General features: G+C 41.5%; 1 protein-coding gene and 1 pseudogene across 6 annotated transcripts in view; both read left to right on the top strand.

The window, feature by feature from the left end:
- Positions 1-15,023, top strand: part of astn2 (astrotactin 2) — a 1,702,785-nt gene that overhangs the window by 742,875 nt on the left and 944,887 nt on the right. The window lies entirely within an intron of this gene.
- On the top strand, positions 5,808-6,475 carry LOC144686089 (uveal autoantigen with coiled-coil domains and ankyrin repeats-like; annotated as a pseudogene).

Genomic DNA, 15,023 nt, shown 5'->3' with positions numbered 1-15,023 from the left:
ACTCAACACAATCGAGCTCCTCACACATTCACTGGCATTTCACCCACTGCCTGCTCAAGGGACATCACCACCCATTCTCACACACATACCCTCACATTTCCATCTGCCCTCATCTGCTCTGGAGATTACCCCCTCAGTCCTCACTGTCTTGAAGCCACTTGCACAGATCAACGTGTGCCCCCACACACACCCTGGGATACCCCCTTCCCCAGTACAGCCCTCACCCTGCAGCCTCTACCCTTACCTGAGGCCACTTCTCCCCCTTCCCCAAGTAAACCCCAGCCCTGCAGCTATTGAAAAGTCACCCACATATGGCTGGTCTGGTAGGTAGAGACCTGCCTGTGAGCCCCCCTAAAAGTGATGTGGTGCTGCCTGTGAAGCCTGGCGCTGATGACTGCGAGTGTTGACTGAAACAAGGTAGGCAAGCAAACCTTGAAGTCCCGAAGAAAGCCCTCCAGGTGCACGTCGCTTATGTGCTGTTGTGAAACACGTCAGTGTGTTTTTCCCGCCAACGTGTTAAGATGATTGAGCAGGGGAGGACGATTCTGGCGAGTTGGCCTAATAATGATATGTGGGTGTATTACAATGAGGTTCCAGGCATCCGATGGCAGGAAACACGGCCTGCCATCAGTGGGCTGAGTGGACGATCGCAAACTGGTTTCACGCTGTTGTGAAACTGATCATGCCATTTTGTTTGCTTAAGCCACTGAACACGCCTGGTGCCGGCAGGCATGGAAAATCCTGGCCCTTCACAATACAGACTGTAACTGTTCAAGCAACAGCTCACCAAACCTTCTCAATTGCAGCTTGACAAGGGCAATAAATGGCTTTGCCAGTGATGTCTACATTCCATGAATAAATTAAGCAAACATCGTGGAAATACTGAGCAGGGCATGCAAAGAGTTGGAAGTCAAGAAAGTGGTTCCAGCATGAAAGCAATTAGCAGAAGAATGTAATTCACTCCAGTTGCTATGACGTAAAAGCAAAATGTTGTTTGTGCCAGCCACAAGGGCATCCACAGTCGGTATGTGTGTGATTCAAATGAGGAGGGCAAATGCAGCGCTGCCTTGTATTTGGAGGAAAAGCATGATTGGTAATAGAGCAAAGTGCTTGGAGTACTGGATGGGGAGGGGAAATTTAATCAAATTTTGTGCGAAATCTAACATTGAGAAATAGAAATAGATAGCAGCACATAATTCTCACCCCAATGTCTAAGGCTGGTTGTTAAAGCACTGACGTTCTTTGCAGTTAAATTCTCTGCCACACTCTTCCAGGTCATCAGCTGAGTCTGCCTGGGCATAATCCTTTCAACACGGAGAAAGAGGACCTGTCTGAGACTATCACCTACTCCAACTCCACATGACTAAACCTCAGAGCTCTTGATTGAAACATGTCTCACTTCCGATTCCCAAATCTCAAAGAATTTCCAGAGAGAAAGATAACTTATGCTTTACCAGGTTCCAGCACACTGAAGGGACATAGACAACTCGCCAGGGATTCCAATGAGGCCTGACCGCAACATAGTTGAGCCCTTTCGCTGAGTGGGTGAGGCAACAGTCCTGATCACAAAACAGCCAAGTAAAACTCACCACCTATATTTTATGTTCACTCTAGCCTTGTTTATCAGATGGTTAACAAATCTGCTAAAATGTCAAATTAAAATGAAATAATCAAGTGTCATCAGCCCCAAAGACTTATTTAATTCATGGTAAATTGGATTCTGAAGGACACTGCAGTTTTTAATTTCTGTTATCTTGCATTGCCATACTCTATTTCATCATTTTAGGTCAGTAAGATTTATAACCTTTTCCAAACAAAATGCCAGCCCCTTTTTGATGTTTAACATAAATCTGCTGGATTGTAAGGGGAGGGATTGAGAAGAAAAATTTTCTTATTTTACTGTTTCTTCAGCTGAGATTCTTTGCCATTACATTCTGTGATTTGCATCTTTCTCTAGTTTTTCTCCTATCTCCCCTCTTGCCCTCTCCAAGCTACCTTCTGCACTCCTGACCCGATTCCCACTAAACTGCTATTTTCTATTTTATCTGATACTATTACTGGTTCTCGTTCTCCTCGGGTATTGTTGTCCTCGCCTTTAAATACGCCTGCATAAATTTCATTTATATTCAAAAACACAGCATCAGTTTGCACGTGTACACTGAAAATACCCATCTGTATGTCATCTCCACCTCTCTTAAACCTGCACTGTCTCTAAACCATTAGACTGCCTGCCCAATATTGAGTACCGGATGAGCAGAACTTTCCTCTGACTAAATATTGGGAAGAGAGGAGCCAGAGCCTTTTGTCTGTGTCAGAAACTCTGTCCTTTATCAACTGACTCCATCACACTGCTCACTGATATACATTGGCTCCCGTTTAAGCAATGCCCCTATTTAAAAATTGTCAACTTTGTAGCATAAGGATATTTGGCACAGCAAAAGTTAGTGTGGGACTGAGGAACAGTACTGTCCACAGTATGATGTAAAGAGACACGTGACAGTACACAGGAGACAGAGTTGTGTGGAGACAGTCTTGAGAGAAGTCAGCATGAAGGTAGAATCTAGTTAGGACCATATCTGTGAGATATGTATATAGCTATGTGTTACCAATAAACAGTTTATGTTCAACTTCACAAGCCTCCAGACACCAAACAACCTACAACATGATGGCCGCTAATGAATGAATCCAAACTGAAGCAGTTGGTGAAGAACCCGGAATCTGAAAAACAAAAGGAATAGCACCCTAACCTGACTGAAGTGCACCTGTACTGAAGGCACAGCTGTAGGTTGCCAAAAGAGAAGTTCCATTGCAAGCATGGAGGCTGAAGGGCAGCAGAAAAATCCAGTATGCAGCTAAAGGACAGAGCACATGGGGGTCCATTGTGAATCACCATCAATTGCAGAGTCAAAGGACCAAGCAAGGGTGAATAAAAATTCGGGTCAAAGGATGAACTAGCCCTAAAAAGTCATAACGTTATTAATCAGTCAGAGCAGTCCATTTTGTTAATCACCATGACCAGACCTGACTCAGTGTTGGTGCCATATCATGTGGCAGCCTAGATCCATTCAGCTTTAAAGACTCAGCCAAAGCCAAGAATTGCCTTTTAATCATCCTAGCTTACTCTGAAAATGTTCTAAAGGATCCGAGTCTTTGCTTGAAATACTCGCTGTAAGAAATTGATCCCTTTAGTCCACGATCACCATGGGAGCTCGCCAAAACCTGTCGAGGGTGGGAAGAAACATTGAAAAAACAGTTACTGCAGCACCAGCTTTAAAGCATCATTTAAAGTTATAGTCCTCGGAGCTAAAAAGCAACCATGGATAATAAATCAAAAGTATCAGACCAATTTGAACTCATGCAAGGGCCAAACCAGATGTAAAACTGAGTGTCACGGAGAAGAAAATTTTTAGATTACAGGGGTACATCAGGATTAAGTAGGAAGTCAAGTGCAAGTTAATATATTCTTTACTTATTGGTGAAATTGACAACAAAACAAGGGGTGGAATTTTGTGGCCCCATCGCGGTGAGGGTAGACCCAGAAATTGCAGCAAGCCATTGACTTTGGGACAGGAAGATCCTGCTGGTGGGAGGGGCCGTAAAATTCCGCCCAAGGTATATATGAATCCTCTACCACATTTGGTGAGGTCGAAAAGCCTTTGACAAGTATTTTAAACTGGAAGTTGTGGAGAGCACAGACCTTAAAAAAAGGTATAGAACAGCCCCAATAAAGCACCCAAAGGTCAAGGAGACCCCAGAGCAGGGGAAGCAATACCCAAGCAAAACACAAGATGGTCACAGATCAAGTCAGCTCAATGAAATGTATGAGATGAAGACTATAGCGCAGAGGAAAGAAGAGTCTGAGAAGCAGCCAAAAAGCTTAAACATAGAACATTTTTGAAAATGCCGATTCAGTGCCCAAACTGCAACAGGTTGCAGTGTGGAGCAAAGTTGTGAATGAAGGAAAGTTATTGGATGTAACCCAAAAGCAACATAACTTGCGAAAAGAAACTGAAGCTATTTCACAGGAAAATGTTTCTATGAAAGCTGAATTGGAAGAACTCAACCAGAAGTATAGCCAGGCACAACAGCAGGCAGAAACATTACTCAAAGAAGTCGCTGCCTGTAAGACTCTTTGAAAAATCAATACATACCCCTGGAAAAACATGTTTAAACGGATGTTGAATACTACTTCAGGAAAAGTTGCATGAGAGCTATCAGTAGCGACAAAGCAATGCACTGAAGTGCAGCGTGAATAGGCAAAAGGTCAACAGGTAAATAAACAGTTGAAAGAACAGCTAATTGTCCTTCAAGATCAAATGTAAAAGGAATACATAACCCTTTAACAGCACGAAGAACTGAAGACTGTCTTGAACAGCAGAATGGAAGAACAGCAGAGATATAAATTGTGAAGACTCTGTTGAATTACAAGTAAACTAAAGATGAAAGGAGGGAGAAAAAAAGCAGGAAACTATATGCCAGTCAGCCTAACATCCGTTGTTGGGAAAATGCTAGAGTCAATTATTAAGGAAAAAATAGCAGGACATTTAGCAAAGCTTAACGCAATCAAACAGAGTCAGTATGGTTTTGTGAAAGGGAAATCATGTTTGACAAATTTGCTAGAGTTCTTTGAGGATATAATGAGCAGAGTTGATAAAGGGGAACCTGTAGATGTAGTGTATTTGGATTTCCAGAAGGCGTTTGATTAGGTGCCACATAAAAGGTTATTGCACAAGATAGGAGCCCACGGTACTGGGGTAATGCATTAGCATAGATTGAGGATTGGCTAACACACGGTTCGGGATTAATGGGTCTTTTTCAGGTTGGAAAGACGTAACTAGTGGAATGCCACAAGGATCAGTCCTAGGGCCTCAATTATTTACTATCCATACTGACTTGAGGAGGGGGCAAAGTGTAGTGTATTCAAATTTGTTGACGATACAAAAATAGGTGGGAGTGCATGTTGTGATGAGGACATAAGGAATCTGCAAGGGGATATAAAGAGGTTGAGTGGGGGAAAACATGGCAGATGGAGTTTAGTATAGGAAAGTGAGGTCATGCACTTTGGTAGGAAGAATCAAAAGGCAGACTATTCGTTAAATGGAGAGAGACTGCAAAGAAGTGCAGCACAGAGGGATCTGGGTATTCTTGTGCATGAAACACAAAGTTAGCATGCAGGTGCAGCAAGTAATGAAGAAGACAAATGGAATTTTGGCCTGTATTGCTGGGGGTTAGAATTTAAAAATAGGGAAGTCTTGTTACAACTGTACAGGGTGTTGGTGAGGCCGCACCTGGAGTACTGTGTACAGCTTTGGCCCCCGTATTTAAGAAAAAATATAGTGGCATTGGAGGCAATTCATAAGAGATTCACTAGGCTGATTCTTGGGATGAAGGGGTTGACTTATCAAGAATGGCTAAACAGGTTAGGCCTTATTCATTAGAGTTTAGAAGAATGAGGGGTGATCTTATTGAAACATACAAGATTCTGAGGGGGCTTGACAGGGTAGGTGTTGAGAAGATGTTTCCATTAATTGGGCAATCTTGAACTAAGGGACATAGTTACAGAATAAGGGGATACTCATTTAAAACTGAGATGTGAAGAAATTTCTTCCCTGAGGGTAGTGAATGTCTGGAATTCTCTACCCCAGAGAGTTGGAGAGGCTAGATCACTGAAATTATTTAAAGAGGAGGTCGATAGATTTTTGAAATATCGGGAGTTGAGGGTATGAGGAGCTGGCATGAAAGAGGAGTTGAGGCCTGGGGCAGATCAGCCATGATCTTATGAATAGCGGGCAGGCTTGAGGGGCCAAATGTCCTACTCCTGCTCCTGTTTCTTATGTTCTTATGAAACAATTGAGCTTTGAAAGGAAAAAGAAAACCTGTTGGACAACCTTCACAGGCTACAAGAATCCTTCAGGTCAAAGTTGTTCCTCTGGAAAGTTACAAAGAGAAGTAAAATGAATTTAATGTCACTCTGAAAGAATTGAAGAATCAGTTGGCAAAGAAGACTCAGCAATGTTCAATATTCCAGGAGGAAACCAAGAGGTACAAGAAAGAGACTGCAGAGCTGAAGAAAACAGTTGGACATTTGGAAGAAAGCTTGAAAAAACATTAGATTCCCAAAGATTTATATGAAGAAATGGAAAGCAAGTTTGTTAATGCTATGCGTGAAAAGGATGCGCTTGTGGAAAAAGTGATGTGAAAGGATGTAGAGGTCAAACTACAAAGTGACAGACTGTAGTAGGAAAAGGGAAAGATGAAGAATTATTCTGCATACGAGCAACAGAAAGTAGAAAACTTGCAGCTCCAATTAGAAAAAAAGACTTCTGTACCACTTTTGCAGCATACCTAATTGAAAGAGAAGATGAACATGGATACTGTTATGCTGAAGAACTAGATGAATAGAAAATAGGAGGCATTGAAAGGAAAAGCTATAGAGCTTTCCAAGCTGCAAGCAGAAACTGAAGCCACAAGTTAAGTATCCTTAACTGAAACAGGTTGAGGCTTTGCCGAGACAACTGCTTAACAGTGAAACCAAAATGAAGGACAAGAACAAAGCTCTGCTACAGACAGAGAAAGAAAAGACAGGGATAAGATCGGCAAGTGTAAATCCAATGCTGAAGATCAAGGAACTAAAAGGAAAAGCACTGGATTCCTCAAACTTACTGAGAACCATTGAGTCATTGAAAAAAAATGTGGCTGAAATGAAAATCAAGAACCTAGAATGTCAAGGAAAAAGTTGAACAGTTGCAAGAGAAATAGAAGTTTTCACAAAGGAGCATGAGTCTTGGAAACAACTAGCAGAAGTAAAGTTACAGAATGTGAGCTTGAAGGATAGCACAGAGGAATGAGGCTCTGCTAAGAAAAGTTTGTTCAGTGTAGAGAACCAACTTTCATTTATGTAAACTAAGTTTTCAAATTAAAAATTAGAACTTGATGAACTTCGATTATCAGACGTCTCTATTAAGGATCGTGAAAAATGCCTCAAACAGGAAAAGAAATTACTGAGGAATCAACAATTGGTTGAATGCAGAACTGACAATCAAAACTGATGAAGTGTTGTAACTTAATTATCAACAGGGCAATGAAATTCTTGAGCCTTGATCAAACCTGAAGAACATGAAAGATGAGATGCGCAGTATGGAAGAGCAAATCCAGACTTTAAAAGAAGATATGGAACAGATTGAGGATCTAATGAATGGGCTGAAAGAGTCGAAGAGGCAGTCATTGACCATGGAAGAAAGATTCTGAAAGGAACTGAATGCCCAGGTGAAGTTTGGATAAGGGTCCCACAGATAACTCGGAAACAAATCCAACTTAACTCACCAGAGGTGAATAAAAAGATTGATAAGCTTGAAAAATAATTGGAAAATAAAAGAGTAAACAAATATTTGGGCGAATTTATGAAACAAGTAGAAATGAAAGTTCCATTTTTTTGAAGCATCAAGTTCTGGGAAGATCATGGCAGATCCCATGGAAAAAGAAATCCCGAGTTCACTCTATGAATGAACAGAGTGAACATTCTCTCTGGAAGGAACGGGATAAGTAAATGGTATCTGATCACAGTAGATGGATGGATGATAAAGAGAAATTCAACACAAAGGAGCGCCAAAAGAAAATCAGATAGAGGCACCCAAGTAGCAGATACACAGAATACTATGATTTCAACTCCAAGCCAACAAAGCTTGCCCAAAGCAATTGAGCCTACCACTCCTACAAATGTGACCAGAATGAGACCTGAAAGAATTGTCAACCCTGCAGACCATCTGAATTTATGAAGTCAGATGCTTGAGGGAGAGAGAAGAGGTAGCATGTAAATAAAGATTGTACTGTAAATATGTTGGGTAAAGAATTGGGGGGAGGTGTAGTATAAGGGTGTTTGGCATAGCAAGGGTTAACGTGAGACTGGAGAACAGTACCACTGACAGTGTGATGTAGAGACACATAACAACAGACAGGAGACAGAGTTGTGTGGAGAGAGTCCAAGCGAAGTCGACATGAATATAGTGCCTAGATGGTAGCTTGGAGATATGTATATAGTTGTGTGTTAACAGTAAACAGTTAATGCCCAATCGCAGAAGCTTCCAGACCTCTTAGTGAGACACCAACACCTTAAAACAATCTTTGTTTTCAAATCTCTCCATGGCATTGTCCTTCTGTGATGTCCAGCTCTAAAACCCCCTGAGATCTATGCACTCCAGCAATTTTGGCCTCTTGATGTGTTCCAGAATTTAAGCAGTCCACCATTGCCAACTGTGCCTTCAACTGCCAAGGCCCTATGCTCTGAAATCCCTCCCTAAATCTCTTTGCTTCACTCCCTCTCTTATCTCCTTTTAAGATGCTCCTTAAACCCTTCCTGTTTGAACCAAGCTTTTGGCCATCTGGCCAAATATCTCCTCCTGTGGTTCAATGTTGTTTGGATAATTGTTCTGAAAAGTATGACAATTATAAAAGGCTGCATTATTACAAGCTGTTGTTGTTGATACATTAGTTTGACATTTTTACAGCTGTTTGTTGACAGTTCTGTGAATGGTACTGCTGATGGATGTTGAGATTATTAGAGAGCAGTGTGCATGGTTAATGGGAACATTCCCTTTTACAAGGTGCTATTTTCTCAGGTATGTACTTAAATCAATAAAAATGAGCTTTGTTTAATAAGTGAATTCTTATAAATGGACCAATTTCATTTTCATGGGGTATCTCAATTATTAGGTTTCCACTTCACCAGTTCCTTTCCAAATTGCGGGAAGTGTCTGCAGGGCAAGGGTAGAGCTAATTACGTGAAATCAATGACACTTTATCAATGAATATTGGATTTTCCCCCTTAATCACCATATTTCTCAACTATAACGCTTAAGCTTCTTTAATCACTGATCTTTTCTGTGGATTTTTTTTTGTGTGGTATGATGGGGTGAGAACTACAACATATATTCCAACTTTGATCTTCTGTCTCACTTTTGTATCATTTTTGTATCAGTAGCAAATTTGATCAGTATACTGTTGGTTTTGTTGTCCAGGTCATTCAAGCAGATACAGGTTAGGCGATGGCCTGTGCGCTGATTCTTAAAGCATTCAACAAAGCAGCACCCCACTCCACTGCCCTATCTAATTGCGCATCTTGACTCTTCTGTTTTACTATTGAGAATAAATCTTTGTATTTGATTTGTCAGTCTTGCATCCATTGCTGTTGCTCTAGCTGGATCCTCTGAAGATTTTTTCTTATTTCTGATTTAGCTTTTTCACTGTAGCCTTGCACTAGACTGGTTTGTTTCAGGTTTTTTTTTTCCATTTTTTTAATCCCACACCTCCCAAATTTCATTCATCTTTAGTTTACTAACATTTCAAACCAAAACTTTCAATTACCCTCAGACTAATTATTTTGCACTTACCTACATTGAACTGCATCTGTCAGCACGCTGGGTCAGGTTCACAAATGGTCCAAATCATCCTGAATCTCGTAGCTATGTTCCTATGGGCAGAAATTTTCGTTCGGCGGTGGGCGCATGCCCAACCCACTTGAGCGTGAAATGCCACGCGTTGACATAGGCCTGCCCGCCGACAATTAAAAGTCCTGTTAAATAATCAATTAGGCTAAATTTTTCACTGCCTGTCCAACCTAATGGTTGGCGGGCAGGTGAAAAGGCCAAGGGACCTTTGCATTTTTTTGGAAGCCTCATCCACTATGGGATGAGGTTTCCAAAAGCAAATTAAAATAAATGTTTTACAATTGAATTAATAACGTATCGCTGCTCATGTGACAGAGGGGACATGTTTTACTACATTTTTATTTACTTTATTTTTTTTTACATATCTTCATCTCCCTGAGGCAGCTCTAAGCCTTAGGGAGATTATGAAGTGCTTACTTGCGCAAAGTTCACGCTTGGCCCACTTGTCGCCCTCCCCCCTGCCTGCACAGGCAGCACTGAGCGCTGCCACTTGCGTTTCATGCTGGGCGGGCTTTAATTGGCCCACCAGTGTGAAATTGCGGTGTGGTGCCAATCACGGGCGGCTTCCCGACCGCCCCCTTCGGCCCCTGCCGAGCCTGCCCGCCAAGGGCAAAATTCTGCCCAATGTCATAGATCACTGGGCCTATAAGTTAACTCTTGGGAAAACACACTCAATCTGTTGCTAAATTGAAATGATTCCATTAATGGGTACCCACTTTCCTGTTTACTACCTGTTTTCTCATTTCCCTCAAACCAGACTCTACCTGTATAATTAAATAGCAGTATGTTCCAAATGTTTCCAAAATCTCGGTATACAGGGGGCAAATTTCCAATGGTTGAACTGTTTCATTAGCAGCACAAAAGGGGGTGGGACTTTTACCTGCCTTTGTTTGCACCCTGACACTAGCCCATTGCTTAGAGTTCTGACATTTAAGTACTTCAGGAGGACATCGGAGCTATTTGCAATATTGCTGCAGAAATTGCTGCAGTGCTGCAAGTGAAAAGGGCAGTTAAAAGAAATTGGTCTGTTTCCATTACACTGTTCGTTTTCATAATGCAGACACTTGCTCTCTAATTCATTGCATTGTCAAAATATGCCTTTTTAAATTTTGCAGTATGGATATCAGGGCCATGCAGGTGCGGCTAGGATGCAAATGGAGGGAATATTTATGGGTAGAATTTCACTCACGTTGGACGGGCTCGGCGGGGGTAGGCAGGAGTGGTCGGGAAACTGACTGCCACCCGCGATCGAGGCTGGAAGGCAATTTCATGCTGGCGGGCCAATTTAGGCCCACCCAGCGTGAAACGCAAGCGGGTGGTGGGGGGGGGGAGAGGATTGCGAGCGGGACGAGCATGAACTCCGCACATGCACACGAGTGGGCGTTTGAAAATCTCCCTGAGGCACAGAGCTGCCTCAGGGAGATGAAGAGTTTAAAAAAAATAAAGAAATTAAAAATGTTATAAAACATGTCCCCTCATGTGACTCTTGTCACATGAACAGGGACATGTTATAAATTAAATTTACAATTTTATATTTTATTTTTATTTGCTTCAGTGAACCTCCTCCCGCCTGTGGGTGAGGTTCCTGAAAAGTACAGAGGTCACTTGGCCTTTTCGCCTGCCCACCAACCGTAAGGTTGGACAGGCAGTGAAATATTGTATTTAATTGATCCTTTAATGGCCTTTTAATTGTCAGCGGGTGCGCTCACAACTCCAGCGCGTGCCTGCCGAATGAAATATTGTACGACTGTGCGTTGACGTTGGGACGCTCGCCGACGTCAACGTTTGTCATTTTACATTCGAGTGGGTCGGGCGCGTGGCTGCCTGCCGAGCTAAACATTTTGCCCTATATGATGTTATACCCTTATTTGTACATTGTTGCAATACACCTGCACTTATGTAGATGGGCATTATCACGTGACAATTTTTGACATGCAGAGAAAGGGATGAACACCTGACATAACCAGATGCTCCCTAAATCCTTCTTCCACCTACTCAAAAAATGGCGGTGTTCTGCCACAAGTCCTCAATAATTTTGAGGTGAGAAGATTCACTAGATTTCTGTTGTCCAATATAGCAGTAGTATCTTAAAAATCTCCATCAAGCTTGTAGAGCATTATCCCTGCTTCATGAATTCACATTGACTGTTCTTTATCAAGCTGACAAATCTTTGATTTTCCCCATTTTATAATTAAATCATTTCAGCTATACCTATATAACCAAGGTGAAGCTAATGGTATTTTGAAATATCTCCCCGTTTAAATAACTACTGCTACTCTCTATTCCTTGGAGGCCTCTTTGGAATCACTCACATCTGTCCAATTATATTTCAAATCTAAATTATTTTAAAAATCCTTTCCTGCAGCCATCATCTTTGTCTTCCCCAGTAAATTTAATGAACTGTTTCTTTTGTCCAATTACATTTTAAATATGTCCATTAAACATTTATTAATGACTGACCTCACTACTACTGAGACCCTTGCATGACCACAAATATTCTGTGTGATAAAATAGCTTTTGCACTGCTGTGGTCAGAAGGTATATGACCGATCAAGGAGCTCTGGGAATCTATAAATATTTTAGACTTTTTACTTCATTATCTTTGCGAACTGGGGTATATTTATGCAAAGATTTCCTCCAGGTGATTCAGCGGGGTGTAATATTTATAAGGTACATTAGGTATAACCTGGGAGAAGCAGGGTGATGGTCCAGACTTTATGCCCCTTTTTTGATTTGGTCTTATTTCATGAACAGATTGTCTTATATGAATAAATAAGTAGCAAATAAGCCAGCCTCTGACAAGGTGTCATTCAATTCATCTGTCAACATTAACTTAATCAATTCACAGGCCTTCACGGAAGTAGCCTCAGTAGGTCGGAAGTTGTATTTTATCAAAGATTTAGCAGATCTCGGAATAAGAGGCTAGGATTTATTCTGTTCTACATAATGAAGTCAGAAATCCATTTATAAGAGCGGATTTATGATTTCATTACATATACAATTTCATTACACACAGAAGAAAGCTTCCCCTAAGATGAGTCCTTGTCTGGGCAAAAACATGTGCTTTTGACTATGTTCATGCCATTAGATTTTGCAGATTTAGAAATCTGATTTTCTGTTGCTGTTTGTCTGTATCTCACATGTAGCTCTGAATACTTCTAAGGTGAAATTTGAATAGACGTTGACTTGTTTCTACACACTAGTTCTCAGACAAGTGGAACCTTCTCTCATAGAGCCTTTAATCTCCAGGTCTAGTGTACTATCATAAAAGCAAAAAACTGCGGATGCTGGAAATCTAGTGTACTATTACTTTGTCCCTAAACTTCAAGCTCAATAACTTCAGCACACCTGGTTCTCAGGAGCCTTCTTCTAAAGTCCTAGCATAACATGAATACCCCACTCTGAATGAACCCTGGTATGGTTGAGTTTGCTGATCTCATGCAGAGTGGTGGTTTGAATCTGCAAAAATTCTCTTATTTCTTCACCATAGCAACCAGCTAAGTTCTTGCTTCTGGTGTCTGTCCACTGGCCACATGCCTGACATCCCAGCTGGTGCCAACAAGACCGAGCTTGCTTTGCCCTGCTTTTCGCAGGCATATAATTGTCAAGGCCTTGGGTGCTCACCTGGCATAGAAGTGAGCGTCTTCAAGAATACTGTGAGAAAAGAGAATACAGGAAAGAGAAACACCTGTAATAGATGATCAACCTGTCTGAGGGGTGAACAACCTGTGCACAAGATACATCATTTTTCCCATTTCAACACAGGCTCAGTTGCTCTTCATAAATTTCACTGCTTTAGCTGATGGATGATGGAGCACTTGGATGTTTTTCTTTCTTCCACCGATTTGTTTGAATTCTGCCTAAAGTCTGCCAATGCAGATATCCAACCTTTCTTTGGCAAATGAGCACATATTCTAAACTATCCATGCAAGACTTAAAGCACACAGGCTACAGTACTTAAAAGAATGATATTGTGGTGTTAGTGCGTGCGTGAAGGATGGTAACTGCTTTTAATTGATGAGAGTGAGGGAGTAATAATTCAAGTTGACTAAGTGTAAGTGGGTAGTTTTTCCTTTTATATGCAGGAATTAAGGCTGCTATTCATTCATCACAGCTGTATTGTGTTATTTATCTTATTTTATTGAGAAGAGAATTCTGAGTCATACTTAACTTTCCAATGCATTTCAATGATGCAATTTATTTTCTGGCTGTCATGATGTGTGATTGAATTGTGTGTGCAGTATGATTTGAATGAGCAATTGTATAAGCACCAGCATGTGTGGCCCAATAAAATACAGTTGTACTGTTTGCAGGGGCTATGGAATAATAGCTGTATTTTCTCTTTTTACAAACATTTCTTGTTTTTTGTTCTTTTTTTAACTGTTATTCCCCTTTGCATCCTTGTCTTTGTCTTTTAGTTTAAGCTTATCTAAATTTGAATCATGGTATTTGTTCAGTCGGAAGAATACAAATCAGCTATTCTTTCATACAGGACTCAAGCAACTACAATAGCTCTTCAACAATAGGGTACAAGCATAATGCAGAATCTACAGGCTATTACATTACCAGTATAGAATGACATGCAAACCACCAGTTAGAAATTATGAGCCAGAGCACTGCTGTAAACATAGTTTTAAATTACCCTTTACAAATAAGCAAGTATAGATGTTCCTGTGACTTTGTATTGAAGCTGGCATTCTGACTGTGTGAGTGTGTGGGGAGGCCTAAAGATAATCACTACAGCCTTGATGTTCAATCCTTATGTGGATTGTTTTTTGGCTGCCATGGCAACCAATGCAAAATCTAAGGTTGTTACCCTGGGACTGAAAACTACATGTGGATAAAATATATTTGAAGAATCCAATATTTGTACCGTGGGTGAACCTGACCAACTTTATGGGCTGAGTTTTCACCTCGGCGTGCAGGTGCACGCCTGACACGCACGAGCGTGAAATAGCGCACGATGACATTGGGTGAGCATCCCAACATCATCGCGCACTCGCGCAATATTTTAACCGGGGCGTGCGCAGGAGTCGGCAGCGCATCCACTGACAATTAAGAGGCTGTTAAGCCCATTAAATTAAATTGAATTTTTCCCTGCCTTACGGTTGGCGGGTGGGCAAATAGGCCAAGCAGCCTTTGCATTTTTTGCGAAATCTCATCCACTGGCAGCATGAGGTTTCGAAGAGTAATTTAAAAAATATATATCAAATCTTTTTAAACTTATTTTTAACATGTCCTTGCTCATGTGACAGAGTCACATGAGGTGACATGCTTTCCTTAACTTTACAAATAAAGATTTTAAAACTAAAAATCTTCAGCTCCCTGAGGCAGCTCTGTGCCTTCAGGGAGCTTTCACTGAGCTCACCTGTGTGCATGCTTGCACCCCCTCCTTCGCGCCCACCCCCACCCACCCCACCCAGGCAGCGCTGAGCATTTCAGCACGTGATTCACGTTGGTTGGCCATTAATTGGCCAGCCAGTGTGAAATCGAGCTCGGGCCCGATTGCGGGTGGCGGACCAATGTGCGGCCACTCCTTGGCCCACCTGACGAGGTGAAAATCCTCCCCTATGATTGATT

This window comes from Cetorhinus maximus, chromosome 10 (assembly GCF_964194155.1).
Source record: "Cetorhinus maximus chromosome 10, sCetMax3.hap1.1, whole genome shotgun sequence".
NCBI lineage: Eukaryota > Metazoa > Chordata > Chondrichthyes > Lamniformes > Cetorhinidae > Cetorhinus > Cetorhinus maximus.
Note: the sequence above shows the minus strand (reverse complement) of the source record. Positions and strands in the feature narration are given on the sequence as shown.